General features: G+C 28.9%; 1 pseudogene; it reads right to left on the reverse strand.

Annotated features, from left to right (window-relative positions):
* Nucleotides 1–2,544: 2,544 nt before the first annotated feature.
* On the reverse strand, nucleotides 2,545–9,966 carry LOC124943336 (annotated as a pseudogene).
* Nucleotides 9,967–10,201: the final 235 nt, after the last annotated feature.

The raw sequence follows: 10,201 nt of genomic DNA on the forward strand, positions 1-10,201 counted from the left end.
CATGGTGAACTGCAGCGGGACGCAGGCGGGGCTTCAGGCGAATCGAGCAGACTGTCGCGATGTCGTCTTCAAGCGAGGATCTATTACAGGCGCAGGACTCGCCGGAAATCGCCTGGCCGGAGGTGAATGGAGGACGACTGAGATTCTGTTTTCATTTTGTTATATTTGGTTTCCTCCAACTTCTGTTGAAGTTGTAAAGAGGCCCCTGGGCCTCTTTTATTTTTAAATATGCCTAGATACTTTAATTTCGAATTAATTATTTAATTCGAAATTAAAGTAGTCCTAAAACTCTTTCCTTCCTTTCAATTGAGCCCCTGGTTTTTTTTCCTTTTATTTTGATTTAAAACTTTAAAAAAAAAATAATAATAATAAAATAAAATAACTTAAGGTCCTGTTTGTTTTCCAGTTTTTAACAAACAATTTCAAAATAAGGATTTAAATATCCAAACCACTTTCAATTTTTCTCAAAATTTCCCAAAAATTCAAAAATATTATTTTCTTTGAAAATAAATGTTTTCTGGAATTTTCAGGGCCCGTTTGGTCTAATCTCAATCTTCGAGAGGCTATAATTTGAGTTTCATGAACTCAAAAATCATGAAATAAAAAAACATAGCCTCTTAATAATATTTTCAACGCCTCTAAAAATTTTCGGAATTTTTGGGACCCGTTAGGAAATATTTCTATCTTTGCAGTGTCATATCGGGGGTTCTATAACTCCGAAAATTCCAAACTCGATTCATATGAGCTCCTAATAATATTTTCGACTATCATATGAAATATTTGGGAATTTTGGGAATTATTTTTTTAAAATGGCTCATTTTAATGAGTTGTACTCAGAGTTTTCCTTAACTCTGAAAATTTTAAGAAAAAATGTGGAACACTTGGGACCTTGAGTTATTTTATCATCTTCTCTCCTTTGTCCAAAGAGCATAATACTTCCAATCTTCAACCCGATACTTTGTCCTTGTCGTTCATACTTGTATGTCCTTCCTCTGGAATCGTGACTCTTGTTTTTCCTGAGAACTTTGCCATATGCTTTTCAATGCTTCAATGCTTTTCAATACTTTTTCCTCTTCAAACACCTCATGAATAGGACTAGCCCCTTGCAAATTATTAAGATTTTCTCACACAAGCAAAAGAGTTCTGAACTCAGAACGAAAACGTAATAATCCTTCAAACATCATATGGCCAATTACTTAGGAGTAGAGACTGTCTGTAAAGACAACGCGTATAGGACACAGCGTCGTAGGCCCTTTCTTAATACGTAACCAAACACCGGACTCTTAAAATGAATCTCTGATTTTTCTTTTCTTTAGTTTCTTTGGGAAGTAATCTAAAGTGGCGACTCTCAAGTCAATTAGATCGACACATTTGCGAGTGTGTCGATTTAAAACCTGTACGGGCCAATTCAATTCGAAAAAAGGGGCACATGTGCCAGAAAATCGAAGTGAACCTAAATGAACGCGTACAAGTTTGAAATACTTTGATCCGAGAAATGTATAGTCTTTCCTTATACTGAATGGTTTGTGAACATTTTCACGTGGTAATTGAATTGCGTGGCACGCAATTGAGTGGATCGTGGGATGGGGCGTGGGGTGGTGCGTGGGAGTGGTGAGTGGGGCGGGAGGCGTGGGGTGTGGGCGTGGGGTGGTGCGTGGGAGTGGTGAGTGGGGCGGGAGGCGTGGGGTGTGGGCGTGGGCTTGGGCATGGGTGGGGCGTGGCTTGGGCGTGGCTTAAGGTACTCAATATTTAAAATAAATTTAATAAGTTTATTAATAAGCAGGAATAACTTAGTTGGGAGAGTATTTGACTGCAAATATTTTTTTTTATTGCAAAATAGTGGCATGAATTCATAGATTCAATTTGATTTTGTGATAATGAATTATAATTAATAATATAATGGAATCTCCATTGAACTCCTCAATCAACTACACTAATAATGTAAATCCAATACTATATACGTATTTTTATTTTTATGTGCTTCCTAGATGTATATACATATTCTATTTCTCTTGTATGATTTAATTATTTCTTAAACTTTCCTTTTTATTTCCCTGATAGCTGGTGGGCTCTATCTTTGATATTTGCCATGCATAGTCTGGTCTAGTCCTTACCTACTATTAATACTATTTTTTGTTTTATTATTACAGCTATGTGATTCAATTATATCTTAATGATGAAGTTTCATTTGTTGAGCAAACTCTAAACCTAGATGGAGGAAGTAAGGCTAGATCTACATATTGGAAATAAAATACAAAGTTGGATCCTACCAATGGAGGGAGGATAAGAGTGGTCATTTATATAATGAGAAGAAACTAAGTATTTCATCTGCCTATTTTGTGAGGATGATTAATGTCCAGATGATCAATGATTTTTATTATAATAGACAAGATTGTTCAAAGTACATTCTCAAGCATCCTTTACCAAATTGAAACCCTGTTGATTCTGCAGATTAATGTTAAATTTGTTTGTGTTAACATTGAACATCAATGCCAATATAAATGAATTTAAAATAAGATAAGAGAGAACAACCAAAACATAAGCATAAGTGAAATAATTATGATAAGAAAGAACCAGTGACAATACTGCTACAAAGAGAACATAAAGGAAATAAGTTAATGTCTGCAAATTGCCAGAATTGCTCAAAATTTACAAGTTTTCTAAAACTGGAGGATACAAAGTTTGAGAGATTTGGCTCTAAATAACTTCAAACTACTGTATGAATTGTGAAAAAAATTGTATAATCGAGTCTAGAAGTATCTAGAGTCAAAACTTGCCCCCATCAAACGACCCCTGAGGGAAGACGTAATACAAGTTGTCCTTCGAAAACACTGCAAAAGAATGTCACTAACAAATAATGAATCAAACAAGACTTATCCAATTTGGAATAAAATAAGGAGTATTCCGGCGGAGATCAAACCTTTTGACATAGTAATAGCAAAAGTCAGGTAATATGAATATTTGGACAATCTCTGAAATAAGAACCATAGAAGGCCATAATCCATAACCAATATCTGTTAGTAGCCGACCTCGAGTATCCAAAACCTGTTAAACAAAATGTTTTCCTTCTAATTGAAACACATAAAGACTTCAAATCAACCATTTTACTTCAATTCATGTCAGGCATATTCCATTTTTTTTATAGAAATTGTTAAATTTATAACGACAGGTTAATGCTTCCTGCCTAAAAGTCCCAAATTGACATATTTTAAGGTAGGTCAACTAACAAATTATCAGAGGACACAAAAGATAGAGATGACAACATAATACAATATTACCATCCATTGCACGATAATCACACATTTGAATTTTGATTCACTCAGCTTATACAAAAAAAAGAGTTCAAGGTAAACCTGGAAAACCTAATGAGCACAACTCAAAAACCTTGCAACTCCCAGGGCAAACACATAGTGAGCAGTAAAAGGTTCAACAATCTGTGGAGTCAAACATGCAAACAAGAATTAACCTACTCTCTGCAGAACTCAACGATAACAGTAAACAATTATTGTAAGATCATTCTTGCCTTAGTATTTTGCATCACCTGGAGCTGAGGAAGAACAAAAACAACTTCTAAGTATACACAAAATGCCCAAAAGATCTTGTTGATGAAATGATGAGATGTCGATGGATGAACTAACAAGGCCAAGACGACACATGGCAACAACTTGTAACAACAAAAAGTTGATGTTAGGTTTCAGATCAAGCCAAAATAAATATATTGGGGGATAAAGGGAGATAAAGGTACTCACCCTGTAATAGAGAGCAAAATTGTCCTTATCTTACATGTAACTTGACCTTAATTTGAACCGGATCATATAAATCACCCATAATGTGGTGCCTAATGTAGATAAATCAAGTACAGTGTGCATGTCATGTTCCATGACAAAGCTAAAATATAACTTTATAGACTTGATAAGATTAGGATTAGCATCTGTTAATTTTTTCAGTCTTCAGATCTAATACCTAGAATAAAAAACTTTTGTGGTGAGGATGGATTGAACAATCTTCAGTTAGATGCTCTCCCAATTGAGCTATTCTGCTTATTGATAAACTTATTAAACTAGTTTTACATATTGCGTACCTGAAGCCACACCCCACCCACACCCAAGCCACGCCCAAGCCACGCCCACCCACGCCCAAGCTCAAGCTCCACGCACTACCCACGCCCAAGCCCACAGCCACACCCAAGCCCACAGCCACGCCCCACGCACCACAATCACGCCCCACCCCCACGCCCCACCCCACGACCCACTCAATTGCGTACCACGCATTTTAATTATCCACCACGTGAAAATTTTCACAAACCATTTAGTATAAGGAAAAACTATACATTTCTTGGATCAAAGTATTTCAAACCAAAATAATAGAACTAATTAAAGCCTAAACTCTAAACTAAAACCCTAAAACTTCATACTCAACATGCAAAAATAGTTAAATCATCAGGGAGTAGTCGAACTAACCTCAGTAATGTTGGGTGAACATCGGGGTCAGCATCTCCGAGGCTTAAGGATCGTCGAGAGTCGTCCTAGAAGCGTTTGGCGATCAACGGCTAGTCGGGCTCGATGGGTAGGCGTTTGACGATGATGAGGGAGTCGGTTGGGGCTGGAACCCTCGTGGGGGAGTCGACTTGGGGCATGGGAGTCGGAGGGGGAAGAAACTGGGAGGGGTGTAACCATCGCGGGGGGAAGGGAAGAGGGGAAAGAAAAAACGGGTAGAAAGGGAAATGGGGGAAAATGAAAAGGAAGAGGAAGAAAAAAAAGTTAGTAAGGGTAAAAGTGTCCAAACTTTAAAAAAAAGGTTAAAAATAAAAACTTAAATTACTAAGGTCATTTTTTAGGATGACCCTCTTTTTAGGGTCATTTGATCAAATTTCCTGGATATAGAGTGTCGTGACTAGGTTTATGATAGTGGACCCAAAATAAATTATGGCCATAAAAAAAATATTTTAAGTAATGATTCATTGAATCCTGCTCCTGAAATTTGTTATGAATGATAGATTATGTTCTTATTGCCAAATTTGTATGAATGAATACAAGGCTCTGTTTGCTGAACTATTTTTATTATAAGATATATTGTTTAAGTTAATTTGAAATGTAATGAGCATTGTGGAATGGGTACACTATTTAAATCATCTTCATAAGAAATCCTTGAACTATAATATAGGTTGTACTGCATCAATTATGAAAGGAATTTGGCAATAGGAATTTGTTTTGGGACAAAAAAGAGAAGTTGTAAATTGAGAATGTTAGTTTTGGTTAATTTGATCTTAGAATGCTTAATTGAGGAATATTTGGGACGCATCCATTTGGTTAGGGAGAATTTAGTATAGGCATAACACTACCTAGGAATTGAATTAGACCTAGCCTAATTTTGGATTAATTAAAAACTTTTATGAATGCAGCTTTCTTTGAACTTATTTCTTTCACAATATTTTTGTATAAATACTTATTCTGACATGTCAAAATAAAGCAAGGGTTGAAGATTTCATTGAATATTTGTTTCCGAAAGAAATGCACATGTTCAAGTAAGTATTACATGAACATTACATCAATATATGCATAAAATTATTCAAAATTAATTCTCATTCTAAAAATATAAATTTGGTTATTCTTCCATGTCAATGTAGATACAACATACAAGGTAGCCAATTCTCGAAATTGTTCCAAACAAACAAATTTTTTTGTTCAATAGTGTTTATTTCTTTTCCTATTTATGCCATATTTTTGAAAAGAGGTAGATATTTTATGTCTTGCACTTTTTCTTACAGCAATATAAAAGTTTAAACTAATTATTAATTTGAATTCAATTGTAGGTTCAAATTTTATTTTGTCACCACTATATATAATATATGGTGCTTCAAGAATTCAAGGCGTTTATGGATGGTGCTCATGAACTACGTTAGTATTAATAACATTTTAAAATTTTTATTTGATATTTAAAATTTATAAAATACGTTTTTAGATTTAATAACTTTGTATTTAAGGTTTAATTTAATAGTATGTAATAACGGGATTGATTATATTATTTTGTTCTAAGCTTATTTTAAATATATTTAATTTTCGATTTAGTTAAATGTATTTATTTTAAATAATTAATAATAAAATTATAATTATAAAACAATTTAAAAAATAAAATTTGTGACGGATAATCCAATAAATTAATTGGTGGGGAAATTTCCGTCGAAAATCCAATTGAAAAGAAAAAGTAGGAAAATCCATCGCAAAAGTTTGTGTGTCGAGAAAATTTCCGTCGAAAAAGTTAAACTGAAAAATTTGTCGCAAAATATTTCCGACACACATTTCTCCGTCAGAGCATTATTTATTGAAAATACAATCACAAATCTTTTATTCGTCACAAAATTCGTCAATAAATAACGTCGCAAAAAACTCTCATTCTTATATTGTAAAATTCATCATATATATAGATTATATATATTAATTTATTCTTTTTAATTAATTTTTTCTAATACCAATGTAAGAATTAATATTGTTATAAATACAATTTTCTTAATTTTTATATATTAAATAATAAATATTTATTTTATATTTAAATAATATAATATATATATTTAAATAATTAATAATATAAAAGTTATATTTAACTTTAACCATACAAAAATTAATAAATTTTAGAATAAAAAATTATTTAAATTAATTAAATATTAATTTATTGATTAAATAAGGATTACTTTTATATTAAAAAATATGTTATTTTATTTTAAAAAAATATTTAACTTAACTAATTATAATAGCTTTAAAGGTTAAGACATCAATTACTATTTTAAATAGAGAATGATTAGGTGAGGGAATTTGGTGAGGGAATGACGTGGCATAATTTATTCGCTGAAAAAATCAAATAATTTCTTTATTTTCTCTCTTTCCTCCTACTTTTACATTTTCCAACCAATGAAAGGTGATGCACGTCATTCCCTCATCAAATTCCCATCAATTCCTCATTAAATTCTCTCACTCTATCACTCCTCTTTTAAATATCCTAAATTGGCAATACATTATAGTATGAAGATTGGGTTAACATTCTAAATTTAAAAAATATATATATATTAAAATCAATTTTATTTATGTCATATTTATCTTTATATTTTATAGTTATAATAGTGATGATGACAAAATAATATTTAAAATGACAGGGTGTAATCTAATATATAGTTTTGTAAAAATACTTTTTATACATTTTTATAATTTTGTTAACATTTACCTAAAAAAAGTAATATCTATTTTATAATAATTAATTTTATATTATAATACAAATAAAATCATTTCCCTTTAACTTTAATAAATTTTAAAAAATAGAAATGAATACAAAATGTCACTTTCCATTAATAATATTATTTATTTAAAAATAAAATTAATTTAAATAATCAAAACTTTAAATGAAAATTAAAATTTCCCTATATTCAGATAATTTAATTAGATTTAAATAATATTACAGTAATATAAAAATTATTATCAATCTTATGTGGTATTTAACTTAATATATTAAACTTCTTGGTATTCAATACCTTAGTATTCAATACATTAATACCATTTAAGTATTCTATTAAATATTTCCATTGGTTTTGTTAACGAAAATATTGTAACGAAGTGTAGCGATGACCGTGTGAAAGTGATTAGGATTGATGACTATGTCTTATTTAGTATATTATTTATCTCTCTCCTTTCATTAATAATTTCTCTTTCTTCTCTTCATTTATATTTTTTTTCTTTTTTTATCTATTAATTTATAATTGTATATTTAATTAATTAGTTAATATAATAATAGATATTATATATTTAAAAGTAATAACTGTAAAAAATTAATAAACATTTATATAAAAAAGAATAAGAAGTTAAATATGAATATGATTAATTTTTTTTAATTTAATTAATTTTTTTCTATTAATAGTTAATTAATTTATTTATGTATTTTTAATATAAATAATATTAAGGAGAACGAATAAATCAAATTAATAAAATATATAAATGCACATATTTTTTAAAATATAAATATATATAAAATAAAAAGTAAATATATATATTAATAATTTGAATTATTTCTTTTAAAAAATATTCATATTAAATTATTATTTCTCTTCTTTAAATCATTCTTATTTCTCTTAAAAAAAAATAAAAGTCTCATTTTATTCTTATTTAATTTTCTTATAGATATATATTAAAATTCACCTTCTAAATAATATTATAACTTTCATTTTTATATAACGTTTCTTTGTATATATATGTGAACATAGTAATTTGAATTTTATTTATTATAAATATTAATAATTTGTATTTAAGTTAAAATTATAAATTTCTTTTTTTCATTTTAAATTAAGTAATTATTATAATAATTTTATAATAAAATTAAAGAAGGGAAAATATTAAATAACTTATTTTAAATAAAAAAGAATTAAGGGAGAGGAACTTATTAAATGCAGTTGGGTGACATGTACATTTAAAATAAAAGAGAGAGAAAACTGATACGCGTCATATTTATTAGGTGACATGTACAATGCCACATCATTCGCTGCCTCATTCGCTATAATATTTTCGCTCCCCATATCATTACTCTTAAACTAATATATTAAATACGCGTCCTATTTATTAGGTGACATGTACAATGCTACATCATTCGCTGTCTCATCCGCTATAATATTTTCGCTCCCCATATATGACTCTTAAACTAATATATTAAACTCTTTGCTATTGAATACGTTTAATACGATTTAAGTATTCTATTAAATATTTCTATTGGGTTTATTATAATAATTAATTTTATATTATAATACAAATAAAATCATTTCCCTTTAACTTTAATAAATTTAAAAAAATAGAAATGAATACAAAATGTCACTTTCCATTAATAATATTATTTATTTAAAAATAAAATTAATTTAAATAATTCAAAACTTTAAATTAAAATTAAAATTTCCCTATATTCATAATTTAATTAGATTTAAATAATATTACACTAATATAAATAATATTACAGTAATATAAAATTATTATCAATCTCAATGAAGTCTCAAATATGTGTATTTAACCTAATATATTAAACTTCTTGGTATTCAATACCTTAGTATTAAATACGTTTAATAACGATTTAAGTATTCTATTAAATATTTCCATTGGATTTATTATAATAATTAATTTTATGTTATAATACAAATAAAATCATTTCTCTTTTGACTTTAATAAATTTTATTGAGTTAATATTTTAAATTTTAAAAAAATATGTTAAAGATTATTTTTTATTTATGTCATATTTATCTATTTTATAGTTATAATAGTGATGATAACAAAATAATAATTTAAAAAAGATAGAGTACGTAATTTAATTTATAATTGTGAATTGGTGGTCATGATTATAAGGGTAAGTGTCATGTTAGTTCTTTTTAATTAAAAAAAAGATTTATGAGTTTTGAAATCTATTAACATCTCGTTTGAATTACTAAAAATAATATTTTTATAAAATGAAAAGTTTGAAATCATTTAATACAATCAACTTAAAGGAAATCTTGTAATCTATTAAATTAATTACAAGGTCAATAACGGAAAAGAGTCGCACAACTTAAATGGCTATTTACATTTACAGAAAGACATGTTACTTTTTCCTTCCCTAATCAACCGTATTAAATTACCCCTACGGTTATAGGTAATGATACCATCATATTCAGGATCACTAATAGTCCTGATAAATGACGATACTTCCCTCCATGATCTTTGCTGTTTGGCGTGATCTTGGTCGGAGTCTTCTGCAAAAAAAAAAAACGTGAACATATTAAACAATAAGAAAAATAAAATATCTAAAACCATAATAGTTAATCTTTTATAATTCATTGACTAAACATTAATTAAGGAGGATACACAATAATGATATACCTTTTATCCTTTGATTTAGTTTTGAATATGCAATTAATATGTTGAAACAACTTATGAATATCCCACATCCTAAATCAAGCACTAAGACCATGATATATCTAATAGTATCAATGTGAAACCTCATCACTCAAATATTAATATTGAGAATCTAGCAAACATCACAAATAGCTTCTATTTCGGACTTCTTCACTAATGAGAACATCTAGAGAGAAAAGAGGAAGAAACACTTAGAGCAATACAATCAAAGATGTGGGCGATTGTCTCTATTTATACTTAAAATTAGGGTTTTCTTTATCAAACTCACGCGCTAAACCTAATTCGGCCCA

The sequence above is a fragment of the Impatiens glandulifera genome, chromosome 6, assembly GCF_907164915.1.
Source record: "Impatiens glandulifera chromosome 6, dImpGla2.1, whole genome shotgun sequence".
In the NCBI taxonomy this organism is placed as follows: Eukaryota; Viridiplantae; Streptophyta; class Magnoliopsida; order Ericales; family Balsaminaceae; genus Impatiens; species Impatiens glandulifera.